The 13,298-nt window shown below is 34.5% G+C and overlaps 1 long non-coding RNA gene across 1 annotated transcript; it reads left to right on the top strand.

The window, feature by feature from the left end:
- The first annotated feature begins 3,298 nt into the window (after window positions 1-3,298).
- Window positions 3,299-11,499, top strand: LOC129058866 (uncharacterized). Its single transcript, XR_008524279.1, has 3 exons — window positions 3,299-3,464; window positions 10,845-10,994; window positions 11,133-11,499. It is a non-coding gene; the product is annotated as an uncharacterized LOC129058866 (long non-coding RNA).
- The last annotated feature ends 1,799 nt before the right edge of the window (window positions 11,500-13,298 follow it).

Below are 13,298 nucleotides of genomic sequence, written 5' to 3'. Positions count from 1 at the left end.
TTTTTAAATAAACATCAAGAACAGCCCATATTTAAAGCCAGGCCATAAAAGCATACCATTTTCTAGCTGAATAGAATTATGTAAATAATCTAGTTTAATAGCCTCACTTCCTTCAGCCAATTTACTTATTTTGTAGACTTAGATACTGAGACCCAGAGAAATTAAATTGCCATGATCTTGGAAATGGAGTCATGCAAATTAATTTCATCATATATTTTCACTCCCTGTTATTTTTCAGTACTGAAGCTTATAAACTTTATGCCCACGTCTATATTCAGAAAAACATATCCCAAAACCTTGGAAATCTTCAGAGTACAAGGAAGGGTATGAATTCTCCAAAAGTATACCTTTCAGCTTCCATGCGTGAGCAAGTACTCCATGGCAAATGTGTGGAAGAAACTAATAATCCTGACCCATCTGAGGGTAAAAGAGTAAAGAGAGAGAGTATGACAGCCAGAATAGAAAGTGATAGGAAAAATTAACAGACAAGATTGACAACGATTAAGACCTAAGGAATCAAGACACAAAGTATGGTATTGCTTCAAAATGATCATTTGGGATTTTTTTCTAAATGTAAAATGGTTTAAAATATGGCAACCCAATAATATTTGACCAATTTCTTTTTTCTCTAAATAAAATTTCTTATTTTGAGGGGTACACATAAAAATCAAGTAATTCCCATGATAAAACTTCCAATTGATCAAAAATATCAGTTTACCTAACACTAGTACACATTTATTTTTTAAACCTCACAAATCTACAAGAGCTTTGAGGCAGCTTTAACAATAGAGTTCAGTCTTCCAAAATCTACTGAAGGAAATCAATAATGTAGATTTGTTTGTGGAATCTTGGAAATGCAGCTATCATAATATTTGAGCAAAAGAATAGAATTAAGTCTACTCAACCCATTGCTCATCAATACAACATTGCATATGTTTCTGTGTGTGTACTAATATTAGTAAGTTTGGGAGTAGGACTTCTTTTTAAAATATATTATGCATTTTGTTACCGTGGTGAATAATTCATCAGGTTAAGTGAGGTGGAATAGAACAATCACTGGTGTGTATTTATGTATATTTAATGTGGAAAGTCATCTTCTATTTTTGGAGGTTCTTACCATAACCTACAGTGTATTTAAATTCAATTTATAGAAATACCATAAAAGGCCATTTTCCCTTGATGTACTAATCCATAGTTTTAATCATTACTGTAGCTTCAGGTTTTTCCAATTAGCCTTACAGGAAGGTACTATAGCTTAATTTTTCGTCATTTATATTTAATGCATAGACTGTTCATTTACAGAAATTAAAATCCTCACTTAAGTAATGTGTGAGCACTGCTGATAATCTCTGCCATCTGAGTGTCAGTTCAATAAGACACTGCTAGCAATCATCCTCAACTCAACATTCAATCTGTTAACTTTTTAAAGTAAAAAGAGACAGATCATATAGCGGCTTTTAGAACTAATTACACAATTAGGTAGCAAGACTTTGATGTGTAAAGGTTTCGAAGAGACTCGGTGCTAGGAACAAGAAAAAAATACAAAGATGAAGAATAGAAATAATTTGTTTCTATTCTCTTGGAAAACGCCAAAACTTTTGACACAATGGAAAAAAATATATGAAATATCCTTTGAGTATAATGCTAAGGCTGGGAGCCCAAGCTTGAGGCAAGTGTCATTTGACATTGCTAGAAAAACCTGTACTCTAAATCCTTGGTTTGAAATTTGCAAGCTCACATTACTTTTAGGAGAGCCATACCCAAATGTGTGAAGTTACTTCTGCAGAACACCAGTGGATCTGCTGCACTTGGCTACCCAAATCGTGGCATCTGCTTAATAGATGGCCAAATCTTTAAAATGAAATAATCATTAGAAGTTATGTCCTCCTCCACAAAAAGTAGCATTATTATTGGAGAAAATATTTTTATCATCATAATAAAATTACATTATTCCAAGGCCGGGCATGGTGGCTGACACCTGTAATCCCAGCACTTTAGGAGGTTGAGGCAGGTGGATCACTTGAGCTTAGGAATTCGAGACCAACCCGGCCAATATGGTGAAACCCTGTCTCTACTAAAAATACAAAGAATTAGCCAGGTGTGGTGGTGCACACCTGTAATCCCAGCTACCTGGGAGGATGAGACAGGAGAATCACTTGAACTCTGGAGGCGGAGGTTGCAGTGGGCCGAGATCATGCTACTGCACCTGGGCAGCAGAGCGAGACTCCATCTCAAAAAAAAAAAAAAAAAAAATTATTCCAGATAACATTTTATTTTCTATTTTACCTGTCTTAAGAAGAGAGAAACATTTTAAACCACAAGAACAAAAATATAATACTATCTTCAAATATCATCTAGTGAAAATTTCATAATTAACTTATTGTCCCTTTGAAAATACCAGATATGTGTAACTCTGTATGTTTATTTATTTCAGGACACAGTTCCTTAAAGGCAAAATAATATTCATTTGTCTTGATGACACTGATAAGGATTTGTTGAACTATTTTAATAACTTGTTCTTTAAAAACCCTCTTCAAACTGCCCAAGGAATCTAGGAAATATAAAATTTATTTTATACAGGCAAACCATGAAAATTATATCAAATGCACTATAATTCATCACAATTTATTTTAAAATCATAAAAAGTCATCAATACGTAGGCTGGACAAATACTTGATTGTTCCTGTATTTACATGGGATGGAAAACCTAGCTTTTAAGATAACTGTCATTATGAATAGTGAAACTACTTTTCCAAAAGTTGTATCAATGAGAAAATTACAACAGTAAGCTAAGCTAACTCAACCCCCATCTTGCCTTGCCCTTTATTATTTCTGGGCTATTGGACCAAGCTAATTTTGGAAGACATTTAGGCTACAGTTTAAATGATAATAAGAGTTGTTCAAAATTCAAAATTCAACCGCTTTTGTAAAGCTAATAGGAGACCATCAGGTTGAGGGGAGGAGAGGCACCTGAGTCCTGCTAAGGTGCAGACATTATTCCAGATGTTATAAGATATGCAACCTCCCCAGTTACTCCTACAAATAACACCACTTTTGTAGATTGGTCTTTTGAGATATCTTTCCAGGTTTTATTGCATGTCTGACAGCCATGGCTCCACCTGCATCAACAAACCCCCCCCACTCTTGTGGCCCCACCCAGAAGCAATTCAGCCTGCAGGACGACAGCTTCAACCCCCTATGATTTCATCCTTGCCCCCACCAATCAGCAGCAAGCACCTTGTTGCCTGGTCACTCCTTACCCTTCCCCCAAACTGCCCTTGAAAAACCCCTATCCTATGAGCTTTGAATGAGATGATTTGAGTAGGAACTCCATCTCTCACGTGGTGTGGCTGGCCTCGTGTCTATTAAATGCTTTCTCTACTACAGTGCTGTGGGCTGTCTTTATGCAGTGGGCAGGAAGAACCTCTCAGGCAGTTACAATTGCAAGTCCACAAATTAATTAGGTAACTTAAAACATATTTAGGATTATTTTATTTACTTATTTTTTGGGGGTAATGTTACTTCATCATCCAAGCCAGAATCTACTCTTATTCTGAAAGCTTTATTTTATTTAAATAAATTAGCAATAATTAAATTCCATTTTGCAAATTTGAATTTGGTATAAGGGTGAGGACTCAATGTGTACTCCTGCCTTCACAAGACCCTTTTAGAGTCCTGAGAACTGAATTTGTCACAACCAGTTATGAAATAAATCTTAGGGCTCATAAAGTAGGATGGTTTAATAAATAAAAAGCATAAGACAATGCATAATGTTTACTAAAAATTGTCCCAAGTATTATTGTTTTTCCTTTTATATTATCACATGTCAAAAATAGTTTTTCTATTTTATATAAAGTCCCTGTCAGCTCGTTGAAATTCCCAGATAGAAATAGAATGCTCATATCAATAATAGCAATAATACATTTCTACTTTTTAGTATAAACAGACTGAAACTTTGTGTCAGCTTTAATGCTGTTAGAATTGGCTTTTTAGTTGATCCTACTAGGTGTATCCAAATACCAATTAGGCCTTTCTTTCTTATTTTCTTATACATGGCAATTTATAAATTTTCAAAGTAATTCCCTTTATGTATTACATTTGTGAATGAGACAGCTGTTAAATTAATGACAATTGGCCCTTAAAAGACAAATAATAAATACAGAAAGTAAGAAAACTAATGAATCTGTGACCTACAAATACCCCACAAAAACCCATTATTATAACTTCCTTGCAAGTTGATATTGGCATAAAGTAGAAAACTTTTAAAATAGTTATAAATTGTTTTTATTTTTTATTGTATTATTTCCTCTTCCCATTCTATAAAGTTTTCTTCCAAATAATGTGGTATTCTCTCATCTCCCATAACCCCAAGTTACTTAAGAGCACTCACTTCTGAATTGTGTAGGTGGTGGTAGCACATGTCAGGGAGAGGAGGCACTGGGCTGGAAGGAGAGAACGTTTTAGCGTGAGGCAGGGACAGTACACACAGCAGCTGACACTGAACAGAAACACCAAAATTAACTCGATCAGCTCTGTTGATATCTAATGGAGACAAAACCCTCCGTAATAACAATAAAATTCAAGAATATATATTATTTTCAGTCTTTAATTAACTTACAGAATTTTTTTTTCAAGTGTCTATACCAGTCATTGATTGAAAAACCACATTTTATGTTAAAAACTGGGCCAAGTTATTTTAAACTGATCAAAGAGAGCCCCAAAAAAAAGCAAAAAAAGAAAAGAGAGAGAGAGAAGAAGAAACAAAGAGACTATCTTCCATTATAGCTAACTTCAGATTTCTGCTATAGCTGATGTGGGAATAAAAAGTAAAGTTAAAAGCTCATCGAAGATAGTTTCATAGAAAAACCATGACTGGGACTTTATCTTTGCATTACAGACCCAGTGCTGTAACACACCAGATACGTGACTATCAAACTGAGAAGAAAGCGAGTAGGATTCAATATTTTTGTTAACTAGCTTTAGAAGAAATAAATAAGCTTTAGAAGAAATAAATAAGCCAGTTGATGTTGGTTGTCAATTGGCAGCTTTAAAATTAAAAGCCAAACTGGAATGTTTTCACATTTTCCTTTTCTTTTCCGTTGGACTAAGCAGATATGCACTGAAAGTAATTCAGGAGGGAAGAGGGCAATACAACAGCAGGTATGTCTGTTGATTTCTCAGGTAAACAACCATAATTGGTAAAGGGCATTTACAACAAGAAGCCACTTCCCATTCAATATCAATAACCTATTTAAATTGGATGGCCAACACTCACTCTACAGCACTACGGACACCTGGTCCAAACACATTTGTCCTTCCCAAGGTTTATAGAGGCCTTCCAGATTGTGAGAGACTGAGTTTTACGGCAGCAATTACTTTCTTTTTGGTTTAAACAAGAGAATGTGTAAGAGTAGTAACAAAATACTGTTCCGCACCACTCTGCAAATAACCAACTGGGTAGTTACTCCACTTTTGGTCTTTCAACTTGAGAGTAATAAACTACCTATTGTGCAAATGTTATGGCTTTGCATGCTGCAGTTACATAGCAAGTTAATGTAGCAGCAACTTTCCAAATTAAAAATTCTGTGTTCTGTTTGAGGCTTTTTGTTTTACAGTCTCTGTTTATAGTAGTTACATGGGTATAATCAATTTTAATAGTTGACAACTAAACCACCTGTTTTGAAGTTAGAGTCCTGTGAAAAGTTACTATCTCTTCTAACTTCAGATGAAGGAGAAAAAGTTAAATCAGAAAATGTAATTGCTAAAAAACCAGAATAAGTCAAATCATTATCACAAATGTCACCCAGAGAAAAAAGAAAAGATCTTCTGTTAAGGTCAAACAATAAATCCTATTTTTTGCAATACCAGAGTTATTTCTAGTGAATGGAGGAGACATTTGCTCTTTAGTATGAGAGGTCAATTGAGTCAACTAATGAGATAAATTATACTTTATTGCTAATTTTAGGAGTCCAAAAAAGAGAATGTATTGCTTTAGTATCCGAGACAGACTCAGTCACTCAAGAGTGAGGTTGAATAGTTTTATTTTTCCTTATTGGTACACCTCAATGTCAGCAGGAACACAAGACATTTGTCATTCCCTAGCCTCACTCAGCTCACTGCCCCAGAACCAAGAGCACATGACCCTCCCCCGCCCCCTGCCATCTTCTATTTCAATATTCACAGTGTATGTCTGTGACTCCCAATTGAAGGGGCTTTCCTGCAAAGGAAGGATCATGCCGTATGTATCTTCAGTCCCGACAACCCCTAGACCAGTGCTTTAATTTAGCAGATACTCAACAGATAGATAAATGTTTGTTAAATAAATCAAACTTGGCAAAACATGGTAAATCAGATTACCTAAAAGTAAATAATGCAGATAAAAATATGTAAAGTTGCAGCACTATTTGGTTTTCAATTATTGAACCTTGATAGAGGAAGCACAAGTACAGACATAAAATAGCATTTTAAAATTGTTATTGACCTGCAAATTCATCCTTATCCACAAATTATTTGCGGCACAATGAAAAGGCTTTTAATTTCAAGGAAGCTCAGAAACAGAAATAAGTAAAACATTTAATTCTGTCTTTTTTCCTATGTTAGAAGATCCATTCCCAGAAAATGATTATACTTCACAGATAATATTTGGGATAGTAATTTTTCTCGATTGAGAAATGATATTAATTTTATATTCTTCCTTTCTCAAAGCTGTTTATTTTACATTGTTTCTTTAAAAAAAATTACCTCTGAAACAAAAGGCTTTAGCCAAGGCTACCCTAATTCACTGATTATGGAGATATGGTAGTTTATTTTCATTATTCACACAAATTTGTTCATCTGTTTTGGAATTTTTGTTTAAACAGCGTTAGTTTTCAAACCAAGTATGCATGCTTTCGGGAAGGATTCTCTTGGAAATTTTATCTGGTAGATGGTAAATATGGCTTTGTTTATTTAAAAAAAATTGAAGGATAAATACATTTACTATGTATACTTGTGGACAAAAATTAAGCAAGAAATTTCTGAAATAATTTAAAATTTATTTCTTCATTCCTTAAACATTAGTTCAACATGTTATGTGAGTAGAACTTTTCTGTGTATCATAAGAAATTGAAAAATAGAAGGTAGAGTCCTTACCCTCAAAGAGATTATAATCTAGTAGTGGTACAAATATGTGTGTGTAATGTATTCAAATCCTTAGAAAATAACACATAATACACTGGAAAAATAAATGTGTATTAAGGGAGTCCGAGTGAATTCCCAGCATAGGCCACATTTAATTAGAGAGTGCTGTCCCCAGCATCCTGAGATTTAATAAATTTAGATTGTTGGAGAGAATTTAATTGTTCCTTCTATTAGAAAGAATTATATGAACAAAGGTTCAGAGAAATAAAGGGACAATACTTATAAGAAGAATTTTTCAAAAAATTTTCTAGCCTGGATACACGAACAAAAATGGTAAAGATAAGAGATAAGTTGAGAAAGGATAGTGAATGAAAAGTCGCAAATTCTGAGTACTAAAATTGCCTCCCAGAAGAATAATAAATTTTAATTGGGAAACACTTTTGATGAGGTAGGTGCTATGTGTAGCACTTTACATATGATATATTTTATCCTTTCCATAACTGATGAGTTAAATCTATTATCCCCACTTCGTAGATGAGGAAGATAAGGGGCTCCAAATCACACAGATCAGAGCCCTGACCTCTCTGAACCCAAATGCTGTGCTCTCTATAAACAATGTTTAGTAGGGAGAGGTTATGTGTACATTTGTGTTACACAGACATTTTCTAAGAGGTATGCAGACAGAGAGAGTTTTAAATAAATCAACTTCCTGATCTTCAGTTTCTTTACGTATTATATCCTAAAATTTATCAGACTGGATAACTACCTGTGATGGATGTATCACTTTTCACAAGTGCTCTTCTCTTATTTTCTAAAAGAAAAGTGTATTTTACATCCATCTTGAATCTTACCAGAGTACACTGTCAAGAGTACACACACCTTCAGGGCACTAAGCAAAGAAGTAATTCAAAATATTGGAGTCAATGTGAGAAATTACATTTCTGAAATACTAGAAAATGAAGTTCCTGCCAATCAGGAGATCTATAGCCTGACAACTAATGACAGTGTGCATAAGCACATAGGTTTCATCTGGAGCTTGTTAGAAATGCAAACTCTTAGCCCTGATACAGGTGAATTTTAAGATCTCCAGGTGATTCTTATACACATTAAAGTTTGAAACACACTGGTTTATAATTTTTACCTTCAATGAGGAGACACTAATCTAGCTGTCAGCCTATTTTTAACTTATTTTTGACGTTTGATCGATACATAAATTTTGTCACATAACATTAAATACACATTTTGCAAATTTTTATTTATAATGACAAATGTTTAAATGTCATTTAAAAATAGAGGGGCCATGTAATATTTCAAGGTCATTTAGGATCTACATGAACAAAAATTTGGAAGGCCACTTCTCTAAACTATCCTTATCACCGTCCAAAAAGGAGCCACTCTACGACATTGATTTTAAAAGTGACTTCATGAGGACAATGCTGAGAAAATCATCCTGGCAAGGGAAGAAGATGGCCTGATGTTTTATAGCAGGTGGTAATTTGTTAGATCCAAATTCTCAATCCATATCTACATATCATACATATATGACAATAGTTTTTTAAATACATAAACCTGGACGTCATACCTAGGATGTTGAAAATAAGTCCGAGGTTGGACCCCAATATCTGTATTTCTCAATGCTCTTCATATGACTCTGATGGATAGCGGAGAGGGTCACCGTCTCCTTATATTTGCTTCTACTCTTTTCTGGTGTGTTTGAGATGTGGCCAAGGCATGATAAAATCTCCCTTCCACAACTGAGATGTTTTTATGGTGAAATCCAACTAGTGTAGATATCTAAATTTCTACACACTCTGTCCATCTGTCCTCCAGGTGCTACAGAAATAGAAGTGTTAAGAAATATTTCAAAAAGTTGTGTCTTGATCAATTAGAAGGATAGACTCTCCTATAATTCTATAGGTAGGGCTGGGAGAAAAACAGATATGCAATTTTGGAAGTATTGACATATTTATTAGACATGTAGGTGGAATATTAAAGTTGAGTATACTAATTGGATAGATCAGTCTGGATTTCAGTATTTATAGAGATATAAATTTGAAAGCCATCTGTATATATACGGTATTTAGTTTAAGATCTGGATGAGGTTGCCAAAGAAGTGACTATAGACAAAGACTTAAATAACAAGTCCTGGACTGCCCTGACAACCTGCTGACAAATTCAGTGGTTTTACTAAAAGAAAAGTGTACTTAGGTTCTTAGCTTTTTTTTTTACCCAATAGTCCATTTCCTTCTCTTTCTTAAAACACTCTTTTTCTTTTATATTTTTAAAAACTCATTTGTCGGATTTTTCTTTTTCTTCACAGTCATCTCTTTGGCTCAAATCTTGTGCTTAATTGTTAATGGGCCACATTGCATAGTTTGTTCACTTTCTGTGTCCCTCTTTCTCTTTCCATCTTTATACACAGACATGTGCGTGCATGCGCGCACACACACGCACACACGCACACACACACACACAGTCTGCAGGTGACTGCCTTGCGTCACTGATCCATTTTCAACAAAAATGTATTGAATACTTAAAGTGTATCAGCAACTCTTCTAAGATCTTAAGTACCACGGTAAACAAAAGAAACAAAAACTCCATCTCTAAAGAAGCTTATTCTAGTAGAGAAGAAAGATAACAAAGAATATAAATAAAGTATGTAGTATATTGGATGATGATAAGCTCAACTGAGAAAAAATAAGGAAAGGGAAAGAGTTATGAGATCTAGAGGCTTATAATAACCAAAGCAATGGAGTAAACATATCAAATGTATAAAAATCCATGATACAGAACACCCTCTCATTAATTTCAGGAGTTGTTAGAGAAATAAATTAGTAGAAAAATTGATCAACAAAAGTGAAAAATCAATAGTTTTTCTTGCCTTTCTTGTATAAACCATATTTCAAGGAAACCAAATAGATGAGAAGAACTATTATTTTAGAATTCTAACTTACAGATGTCAAGTAAGTGATCTAATTAGAAAATCACTATTTTGCAGCAAAGAATGAAAGAATTCATCTGGGAAATAATCACAGTGCTAAAGTAATTAGGTGAAACATTGATTGAGAATTTTATAATGTATTATTCAAGCTAACAACTCCTGAAAAAATATTGATTGGACATCATTACACACTTACTGATGTCATAGAATAGGAAATACAAAGAATTGCCCATGAAATATTCTTGCCAACACAATTGAACCTTGAATCCATTCAAATGTCTTGATATAAAAAGCAATTTACAGAAAATATAGGAGATAGAGAAACATAAAGAACACTATAAGCTACACTCAGCTAGATCAATGAGGTGGATCTTTGTTTGGGTCCTGGTTAAATCAACCAACTGTGAAAATATATTTTGGAGGCAAACAGAGAACTTTAAATATTTCCGAAGTATTACATTGTTCTAGGAAAGTATTAAGTTTGTTAGATGTGGTAACTTACTGTGAGTTTCTTTTTTTTCTTTAAGAAAGTATCCATCAGCCAGTTAAACAACGCTTAACACATCTTTGCCATCTTGTTTCTTCTAAATTCCAATGCAATGAAGTTGAGATATTTTAAAGCCAATAGCAGATGTCACAATTAAAATATTAACAAACAAATTCTATGTTTCCCTCTAAGGGAGAAGGCATTTTTTTGTTATTGTCATTGTTGAATTTCTGAATTTTCAGGTAAAGAATAGAATTTCAGTAAAAGTTTTTCCTTCATGCCATTATTATTTTACAGAGACAGATACCTGAGTTCCCCAGTCTCCTGCACACAAGTTTGAGATCGGCTTGAATGACAGTACTGAATTCAGTGTTAGAGGTAGCCTCTAAAAGGGGCTCTCATAATTTTCACCTCCTGGAATTCATGCCTTTGTGTAATACCTTCTCGGTGAGTGTGAGCTGGATTTAATGACTCGTTTGTAATAAGTAGAATATGGCAGAAGTGATGAGACATCACTTCTGAGATTAGATTATAGATGGTTGTGGCTTCCATCTTGCGTGCTTTGGTTCTTTCTTCCTCTCTCAGATCACTTGCATCTGGAGAAAGCCACTGCCATGACATGAAGTAGCCCTGAAGTGAGACCCAGATGAGTACGTTTAGAAATAGATCTTCTGTGGCCAGCCAACAGTGACGTGAGTGAGTTCAGAAGCAGATCTTCACCTAGTTGAACCATCTAATGACAGCAGCCCCAAACAAGTTTGATGGCTACTTTGTAAGACACAGACCCTAAGGTTGAATCACCCAGATATATCACTATGAGATTCCTCACACACAGACATGGTGAGGTAATAGATGTCTCTTGCCTGGGGTACTTTTTAATGCAGCTATAAATAATACAATCAGGATAAGAAGGGATAAATATTGCCAGAAAAAAATAAAATGTGTCACAGACAAAGGAGTTTTGGTTTTTCTTTCTCTCCCTTTTTAGGCTCTACATGTTACTAACCCTATCACTGATAAATGTCCTCTGTGGGACTCTCTGACTCACACTATCATGTTTGCCTTGGGTTCGCCTATATTCCTCCTGTCTCATCCCTTTCCCCTCTTTTTACTTTTATTTTCCCATAGCACCTGCTTGCCTTAACTCAGCCTTTTAAGGTTATTGAATCACTTCAAAATTGACATTGGAAGTTGTTTTAGCTATTAGAAAAACATTATATTCATTATTATAAGAATATGAAAATTTCCTGCTTCTATGGATATGCAACCTAAGTATTTGATAACAGGATAATAAATAGAGGATAAGTGTTTTACACCTCTGTCCCAGGTCAGGCAAAGCCTACTTGGGGTATTTGGAAGAAAAGATAGAGTAAATTAACAGATTTTTGACTGTAGGTGTTTTATAACTCTAGTCTGAAGCTAGCAAATGAAAATTTCTCAGTCTTAAAGATAAAGCAAAATGCTAATAAAATAATGTAAAACTATTTGCTCTTTAGTTTAATACCACAGGATCTGTATGCTTGGATCTACATGATGTGTTTGTTATAAAATAATTTCCCAGCAGTGTCAGCATTGGTATAGCTCTGTTGTTTTACAACATGCCACTGCAACTTGTTTAATATAAAATTAAGTCATAATTAGACAAAATGAAACTGAATAATACATTCATGTTAAAAAAAAATGTGGTACCAGAGATTCAAGACAAAGCCAATAGAGAAAGGTGTCTGATCTGCTTCATCGGTTGCATCATTAACATCATCACATGGAGTTTAATAAATGACAGGCACTTTTGGAAGTACATCCCTTATCTAATTTAGTTCTTTCAGAAACCATGTGAGGTAGGCACCACTATTATTCCCATTTTAACATGCGACAAATGAGATGCAGAGGGACTAAATAACTTACTCATGGTATCAGAGCTATTCAGTGGCTCCAGAGTTTATGTTCTTCATTGCAGTACAATACTTTAATATCTCTACTTAAAACAAGCATTTAGCTTGCCTAAAATTACTGTTGATAGGGTCTGAACCAAGATCAATGAATCTATCATAGTAATAAATATAACAGTGAATCTATCATAGAATCTTTCTTCTATGCCTTTCTATGCATAGAAATGCAGAAACACAAACATGTAGACTAATTAGTAATACCCGTGCATGTTTAATTTGTTTTTTAAGAAGTCTGTTGCCAAGGAAATGGGCACCAAGTCATAAGTCTTTATAATACCATAAGCCAGGTCAGAAATTACAAAAAATCACTGATGAAGAATATTCAAATAGTTTTATATTTTTTTCTAACTAATATATTGATTATTCTTTAAGAATGTGTAATCCATTTTGTGCTATCTGTGTTAGTCCATTTTCACACTGCTGATAAAGACATACCCAAGACTAGGCAATTTACAAAAGAAAGCCGTTTAATGGACTTACAGTTCCACATGGCTGGGGAGGCCTCACAATCATGGCAAAAGGCAAGGAGAAAGAGGAGCAAGTCATGTCTTATGTGGATGGAAACAGGCAAAGAAAGAGAGCTTATGCAGGGGAACTACTTTTTTTTAAAACCATCATATCTTGTGAGACTTATTCACTATCACAAAGAAAGCATGGGAAAGATCTGCCCCCATGATTCAATTACCTCCCACTGAGTCCCTCCCACAACACGTGGGAATTGAAGATGAGATTTAGGTGAGGACACAGACAAAACATATCACTATCTAAGCAGTAATTATCTCTAGATATTTGTTAACCAGGT

The sequence above is a fragment of the Pongo abelii genome, chromosome 3, assembly GCF_028885655.2.
Source record: "Pongo abelii isolate AG06213 chromosome 3, NHGRI_mPonAbe1-v2.0_pri, whole genome shotgun sequence".
Lineage (NCBI taxonomy): Eukaryota > Metazoa > Chordata > Mammalia > Primates > Hominidae > Pongo > Pongo abelii.
The sequence above is the reverse complement of the archived record's forward strand: the minus strand, read 5'-3'. Positions and strand labels throughout refer to the sequence as shown.